The sequence below is a fragment of the Neopsephotus bourkii genome, unplaced genomic scaffold, assembly GCF_033783945.1.
Source record: "Neopsephotus bourkii isolate Nb327-2 ecotype Australia unplaced genomic scaffold, CSIRO-AGI_Nbou_v1 NB_998, whole genome shotgun sequence".
NCBI classification, from domain to species: Eukaryota; Metazoa; Chordata; class Aves; order Psittaciformes; family Psittacidae; genus Neopsephotus; species Neopsephotus bourkii.
This window is the reverse complement of record NW_026901490.1, coordinates 3,799,902-3,808,309: the sequence shown is the minus strand read 5'-3', so window position 1 is coordinate 3,808,309 and position 8,408 is coordinate 3,799,902.

Here is an 8,408-nt window from a genome sequence, read left to right as displayed (position 1 = left end):
ATGTGTCATTTCTGTTTCCATGTGGAAGCCTGTTCTAGTGAAGAAAACTTCCTTTGCACTGTAATGACTAAGTCAGATCACATGGCTTCAGCTGCTGAAACATGACATACAAAAATAGTTAACCCAACCACAAGAGACACGAGTGTAACCCAGTATGCACACCTTGACCAGCAGGAGCGCCTACGTGGCATGATGAGCTAAGCTGAAGAACCTCCAAGATAGATCTGAATCTACTTGTATAGGAAACATAAGTTAGTGCCAGGAGGAGGAGCGAGCAAAACCTCCCACTGAGTATAACTGTGATAATATTGAGCTTAAGTGGGTAAGTAGAGGAGATTTTTATAGGTGAGAAATCATCTAATAGAGGCAAAGTAATACTCTTTAATTTGATTTTCTCAAACATGAGAACTGGATTGATTAAAGGTTTTTGAGTTTTGTTTGGTGATTGGTTTTCGGTTGGTTATTTTTTGGGGGGTGTGGACTTGGGGTTTTGTTTTGGGGTGGGAGAATGTTGTAATTTTGCCTTTGGGTTTTGGCTTTTTTGTTTGTTGAGGATTTTTTATAAAAAAGGCTGAGGTAAAAATTCAGAACACCAACTTTCAATCAAAACAGCTAAAGTTTAACAACAGTTAAAATAAACGGGGGGGGGGGGGAATAAATCAGAAGCTGAAATTTTAATACCACAAAACGGTGCTCACTTCATTTACCTTCTGTAGTGAGAGTTTAAAATATGTATATTAGGCTGTAGCTACATAGGGTTTTTACCAGCTTTACCTGCACAAAGCTCAGGTTATCCACTTCAGAAAAATACTTCCTAATTACACTGAGTGCAGAGTGTTCTTAATCCATAAAAGATGCTTTTTCTTTTGTGTCCTGGAGGATACAAATGAACTGCAAGAATAATGGGGCACCTCTTCTTCAGGTTATTCCAAAAGAGGCCTTATTTATATTTTTTAACCCAATTTTCCATACTTATCATTCTTCTCTGACAATTATTTATAAAATTACAGCTTTTTTTAAATAAATAATAATAATAGGTTAATCTAGTAGCGTTAATCTTTTTGTTTTGCTGTTTGCACATAAGTGGGCTAAGCTATAAAAATGTGGGGAATTTGTGCATGTACATTTGGATAGCACTTTCAAATGCTCTTCCAGATATCTGCCTCCTCCAAAATTGCAACCCTCTAATAACCTGCATTAACTGATGTCACAGTCACATTCATTGCTGAGAAAGAAGGCATACTGCAGGCACACAGAACTGAGGATAAAAGAGAGATAAAGGGGGCAGGAGTGATGCAGCATCCTTTCTATTCCCCAAAGTCCATATCCAGCTGAAAGAATTGGCCAGATTTCACTAAAGTTGTGCATGTAGACGAGAGTCTGATGACACAGCCACACAGCCTGACAAAAAGTCCACGAAGCATATCTAATCTTTCAGTCAGTTCCTCTGTGTCCCAAGAATGTCTTCATGACCTAATCACCTCTCTGATGCTGTCTGAATGGATTTTTTTTTCAATGCTTCTCAAAAAGAAAGATCAATTTTAGCTTTTGAAACCAAAGCTAAACTTGCCTTGCATGTGGAGCATACAGATGCAATCCTTCATACGAGCACCATCTTGAGATGACATTAGAAAAAAGATTAGTATGCACCCTAGTGTAGTCCATCTGCCCTATAGCATCAACACTTATGCATGACCCCTTACTAGAAATACCTCAACATAATCCATGGCAAAAACAGAAAGTATGTGTAGGTGTTCCAAGTTCGCTGTGGATGTCAGCAGCTAAGTTATAGGCAGACTATTAAGAGCAATATGGACATGAAAGGATGGATGAGAGAGCACACTAACCTTGATCCCACTCTCTGACCAGGCAATTTAAGTTAAACTGAGTAAATCTGTTAGATGTTGAAGATTTAAGTGCAAACGATAATGCACAGCTCCATGTATTCATCAGCACAGAATCAACAACCCAAACAGCTACCAGTGCCTTGATGGAATTAATTCATAAATGAATAGTTGAAACCAAGCAAGACAGAGACAAATTTAGTGATCAGAGAAAAGCTTGTGCAAGGGCACCCACAGTACAATCTCCTTTGCTAAAAACCGTATGTCTATAATTACTCACTTTGAATCCCTGCTGACAGTAGGCTCTCCTGCTCCTGTGTCTGGTAACAATACTTTTCACCGTTTCAATCCCATACTGGTAGAAAAAGACAGGTCACCATTTTTTGTAACTTCACCACCTTCTGGCTGGATAATCACAGCCTATTAGAGATTATGTTGAAATATCCATGTCTACAAAACAGGAATGCGGAAATCCCAACCATAACAGAAATCTGAAACCCATCTCTTTAGTGCCACAGATAATACCAACAGCTTCAGAGTATTCCTTCACTCTAAACCAGCAAAAATAAGAGAACAAACATGCACTAAATGCCAGCTACACTTAACGCACTGCTGAGATACACTTAACACACTAGATATTACTAGATAATATGCCTGGTATAAGAGAACACATTCCATTCAAGGTACCACCAGTGCAGAAATATAAAATATTCTCAACTAGAGATGTCTGAATCTGAATTATGTGGAATCCATCTTTTAAGGAGCTGTGATACCAAGTAGACTATGATGTATTATATCTCTGACATCATCTCTGAAATCTAATGTGACAAAAATGGGTTCTGTAGCATATACTGTATTACCCTTGGAAGGCACTAGATATTTAAAATAAAGTTTACAGCGTAGATAAATTGTGGTGCTCCACACTTATGATTTAAAGCATGGTTGGTATTATATTGAACATATTTCTTTTGCCCTTCCTGCTAATAAGCTTTCTGCAACAGTGGGTATCAAGTACACAGAGCTAATACAGAATGCATGACAGATCTCATTTGCACAACAGATCCGCAGTGTAAACAGAAGCAAAAAGTTCTTCTCCATTCTATAAAGAATGAAGGATTCACTAGGTGCATACATACCAGAGAGGTATCTGCATTAACAAGAAGCGAATATACTTATCCTTGTCTTTTCTCACTCCACTGCTAAATACTTTCAGAATTCCAGGTTTCATTGGTCTTTTATAAAAGGACCAATGCAAATCTGTTCATCTGCACTCCATCAAGAATGCAAGTCCAGTTTCCAGGAAGACAGGAAGGACTAATTTGAGAAATATGTTCATGTGACAGAAGGGAAAACAGGGTAAATGTAAAAAAAAAGTATTAAGACAGAGGAGAACAGACAGTTTTATTAGACATAGAACAAAATGAACATGAAAATCATTAAAAAATTTAAAGGATTAAGAAAACATGAAAGGCACTTATTGTTCTAACAAGAAGGAATCTGTTCATGAAAACAACCTAGTAAGCAGCATTGCTCATACTGTAAAACAAGTAGGGAATCTTGAAGTATCTTCGCAGATAAGGTTGAACGTGAATGTCATCTAGTCTGACTTCCACTCAAACACAGGCCAGATTTAATTCTTTGTTAAACTAAAACATTACTTATAAAAGGAATTCTAAAAAATTACAGAAACACATTTTTTTCAGTAGGTAATTAACCTACCCATCCTCTAAATTATTTCCAAACGGAATTTTTCTAAGTTCTAGCTCTAGTACTTCTGGTTTACACTGATATACTTTGTTATTGATTTTCTTTTTGACATATAACTAATTCTGCTACTAATACTGTCATGGTATCATCTTACTCGTGGTGGCAGCCCTAAACCAGAGTAAATTAAGAGGTGATAGAACAGCCAGACACTAAATCTTACTGAAAAATTACATACCTTCCACCACACTGATAACTAGAGAAACACAGTAAAGGTGGTTATAAGGGTTCTAAGATAGAGCTTACAGATAATTTAGCTTCCTCTCCTCATCTAAACTGACTACCATCATACCTAAACTCAGCAGCAGTCAGTAATGTGTAGCAGAAATTAATCTCTCTTTCTCTCTCTCTCTCTCTCTCTCTCTCTCTCTCTCTCTCTCTCTCTCAGTGATTGCAAGTCACTCTAGAGTTTAGGCGTGTATTACAGAAGTGATCACCTGATTCTATCACCTCAGCAGAAGAGAGACCATAAACAGAGTATATGGATATTTAAACAGTAGAGAGCTCCATAGGTCTAGTGGAAATAAGCCTAAAAATTTCCTCAGAAGGAATTAGTTATTGAAAAAATGGGGCAACAGGGGACAGGGGAGGAAGGGTTAGAAAGATAGAATACAAAATGAGGAAAACAAAACATTTCCATCTATTTCTAAGAATGTATTTGCATTTGGAATATAAAAAGAAAGCAGGAGCTACCAGATCCACTTTTCAGTGAATCCAGCAGGCAGAAATACAGTTGCACAAAAACTACGCAAACCAGCTTGCTGGGATCACCTAACAGCTTCTCAGCCTGACCACAAGGATTGTGAGGAATTATTTTAATTTTATTTTCACTTTTACTGACCTGTTTTAATAAACTGTATAATAATTATGTTGCCACTTTTTTACAACATCCAAAGACAAACTTCTGTGAAGAATAATTTCAGGGTACTGGTGAACTGCAAATGCAATTTTGTTAAGGTATTATAACATTTTTTCCAGGATCTAACAACCAAGTTCTATTCCTTCTAATTTTAAAAGGTTAATATATGCCATGCTTGGCTTAAGAAGCTAGTTTGAAGAAATCTTATCTAAAGAGGGGTTCCCAATGGTCAATTCTTGTGAAGAAGAGTCCCCAACAAGTTGCATGGTAGCCCAAAATATGTCTGAACCATGACTACATGGAGGGCATAGATAACAATATTATACTAGAGGTCTCAATATCGTAAAAATACACTACCAGTAACATGATAGCAAAAAACAATTCTTAAAGCTTGTATATAGAGTATGAAGGATAAAAATCACAGCAGCAATATTACTGATGCCCAAAACTCTACTTGCTCAGCAATAAATCTTGGCTTTTATCATGGAACATATATAGGCTAAGCAAATTTTTTTCAAACCTGAAGCTTATTCTCATGATAAATATAGACTAGAAACATTAGTAGACCATAAAGACAGGTGGATAACAAGATGATAACTACTTTAAATGCCTTTGATTCTCAGATATTATTCTTAGTAGGGTTCTCAGCAAAAATAGTAGTACAATTAAACACAGTGAATGAAAAAAACCCTCACAGTTGCAAATTTTTCTACCCCACATGCAAAGACTACTATCATACAATTCTATAGCTCAAAGAAAGTGTGATGAATGAGGAGAAAAGTTAATTTTACAGCTCAGTATGAGATGTGCTAAACACCATATGAAGGAATGATGTTGTTTTACTAATAGGAGATTTAAATGGGTTATGTACAATGTCTAGAGAACTGCTGAGTGGTTACTCAATATCTGCAATCGTGCATGAAAAGATGAAAAAGTATCAAATGACTGGAAAAAAAGGACTTGCTTGTCAAACTGTCAGAAAGCAGTTCTGCCAGGTTGTAATAAGGAAGTTATTGGGATCTGCTGATTTAAGAATGTCTAGTTTAGTAGCTGCTACTTAATCCTCTTAATTACAGTTGGAAAGCAAAGCATATTACATCATCTAGCTCCTCCCTGCCCCCCTTCCTCAAAAACAAATATATATTAAACATGTCTACCTTTTCTGCATTCACATGATCAATTCTAGCTCCTCCCTGCCCCCCTTCCTCAAAAACAAATATATATTAAACATGTCTACCTTTTCTGCATTCACATGATCAATTCCACTATTGCCATCCAGCAACATACTGATAAAATTGTTAGGATTCATCTTGTTCTTTACATATTTAATCCTCTTATTTTTCTTAATTCTGCTGGCTATAAATTTCACCTTCTGTCCTTGCCTTATCAGTTCTTTACAATTTTCAGATTTTGATTTACATTATTAAATTCGCCTTTCATCCATTTGTTATACACATTTATTATTCATAGTAGTGTTCATGTTCCCTCAGAGTCACCTTCTAATCAGTGACTCAAGCTCTGCTGTAACTTTGAGGGCATTTAGTGAAGTGAACATTTTCCAATTGCCATTCTCATTTCCAGTCATAACTGTTTTCTGTTTTGTGGCAACTGACCTTTCCAGAGCACGAAGACATATGCATTTAGTATCCAGTCCATTTGAAAGCAGCTAAAATGAAATCAAGTTAATTTGCACCAAGACTTCCAAGGGATTCTAAGACTGTGATCAATTCTATGATATGTCAAAAGGGAAGCCTCAAACTCTGTGCAACTCTTAGTTAAGAAACAACTAATTTTATTTTGTAATGTCAAGACAGAATACTGATTTGAGAAAAACATAATGTGCAATTTCATAAATTCAAAGACTTCAGGGTTGGCAGGATGGTCTATCTGCACTAATTCAGATGCAGCTCAATCACCATAATTCAGGTAAGACATCACGCAGTATTTTGCAACATACAGAAAAGTAGAATATAGAAAATAACTAAGTATCCAAGCTTTTTTTTCTGTCCACATTTTTCCTGATGCCTAGGCACAGTTTCAAGCCCAGTGAAGCAGCACTATTTTAATTTTAAATCCAATTAGACCAACTTCCATTTACAGAAACCAAAGTTTTAGGCACCTCATGGGGAGGTAGCTTTACTAAGCTGTCTCCTTAGCTTCTCATAGGAACACTATAGCACTGTCCTCTGGGCTGGGGTTTTAATAACACTGCCTTGCAGAGTCTTGCAGGATTACTGGTCTCATACGTCTCAGTTATGACCATGTCCTGAGACATAACTACATCTGACATACCTTGTAGGTATAACTTAGCCACATCTTTTTCATTATTCAATAGTCCCCTTTTATATACTTCCCCCAATAAATTTTCTCCTCTCCACTGCAATCCTAAATCAAGCTTTTGTTTCTGTAATTGTTGCCTCTTTCCCCTACCTATACAGCAGGGCATTTGTAGGTACCTTCGTATCATGTTCAGAAAACAAAGGAAAATTCTAACTATCTAAAATCGCAAAAATGTAGCAACCTAAACAAATAAAAGTTCCCGAGGCAGCCAGAAAAGTACAAATAGGAGGTTTCTTCCCATGCTGATTTTTCTGAACCTTGCAGCAGTGGGCATAAGAGTGTATCATACAGAGCAGAAGAGAGAAACCAGATCAACAAAACCTTTTCTAGGATGATAAACTTATTTCATCAAAAGACACTATGAAACCTGGTTTTGCAGGCAAACATAATAAATTTCATCTAGATTATACCAAAAAGTTTATAAGAAAAAAGTGCTATGTTTTGCTGTACTGGGGAAATTCTTGTTAAATGTGGCATAGGCAATGATGGAAGATATTCTTCAGTAATGCTAGACCTGAAACACAATAGAACTTACAACACCAAAGTGAGATAAGAAAAGGATTTGGTTTAAAACACTTATTAAAGCATAAAGATAGATCCTATGGAAATGGTATGAACCTTTCTAGATGCCATGTCAGAGGAAAAATATTACCTTCATCGTATTTCTGATTATATATATGTATGCGCACACACACACAGGCACACCTCCTGACCAGTTTTTCTAATACATTTTTTAGTAAAGTTATTTCAATTTGTGGTTTTGACAGTAGAGGTTTTTAGGTTGATTTGGTTTTACTGTTTTTATTTTAGCAGAGAAGCTCTCTAAAATTAGTCTAACGTAAAAGATTTCACTACCTAATTTAAAGAAACTTCTGTGTTGAATCATACTAGTCAATAACTTTAGATGATGCCTCCATAAAACCAAGCTTCTTATCTGAAATACTTTTATCGCTCAGAGGATTAAAATATTTTGGTTTTCTCTTTTGAATTACAAACATTTCAAAAAGTTCTTAAATATTTAAAGCATCAGGAAAACTCAGTATTTTTCAAGCAACAGTGCAGATATCAATTACTCCTAAATTATGGATTATTTTAATATTAAGAAGGAATAACTAGAACATACTACTGATTATAGCACTGATAAGATATAGCTAGAAGATCTTAGGTATACTAATACTAACCTTTTAACCAAAAACCTAACAAAATATCAAACAAGTTCAAACCTAAAACAAGACTTTAATATTTAAAAGTATCTTTTTGGATATCATTCCAGAGACTGTACTATCTTGCCATGCTCTTAGGAGAATATCTTGAGAGTACAGCACTGAGGAAGGACAAGAGCAAATTTCATCTTCCTATGCAACACTGAGCAAAACAGAGTGATAACTAATATCTAGGTTTAGCTAAAGAAAGCCACAGCTTTTGAAATCAGATTCAGTCCTGGTTAGGAATATATTTTATATTTGTACATCTCTAAAAGGAAAAGAACATTCTTTTCCTTGTATAGTAGCATACTTCAAGGAATCGTTTACTTATTTCAGAAATCTAGAGATGGTAAATCCTTTCCACTCCAAAACCATGTATCACAGAGACAGACAAGA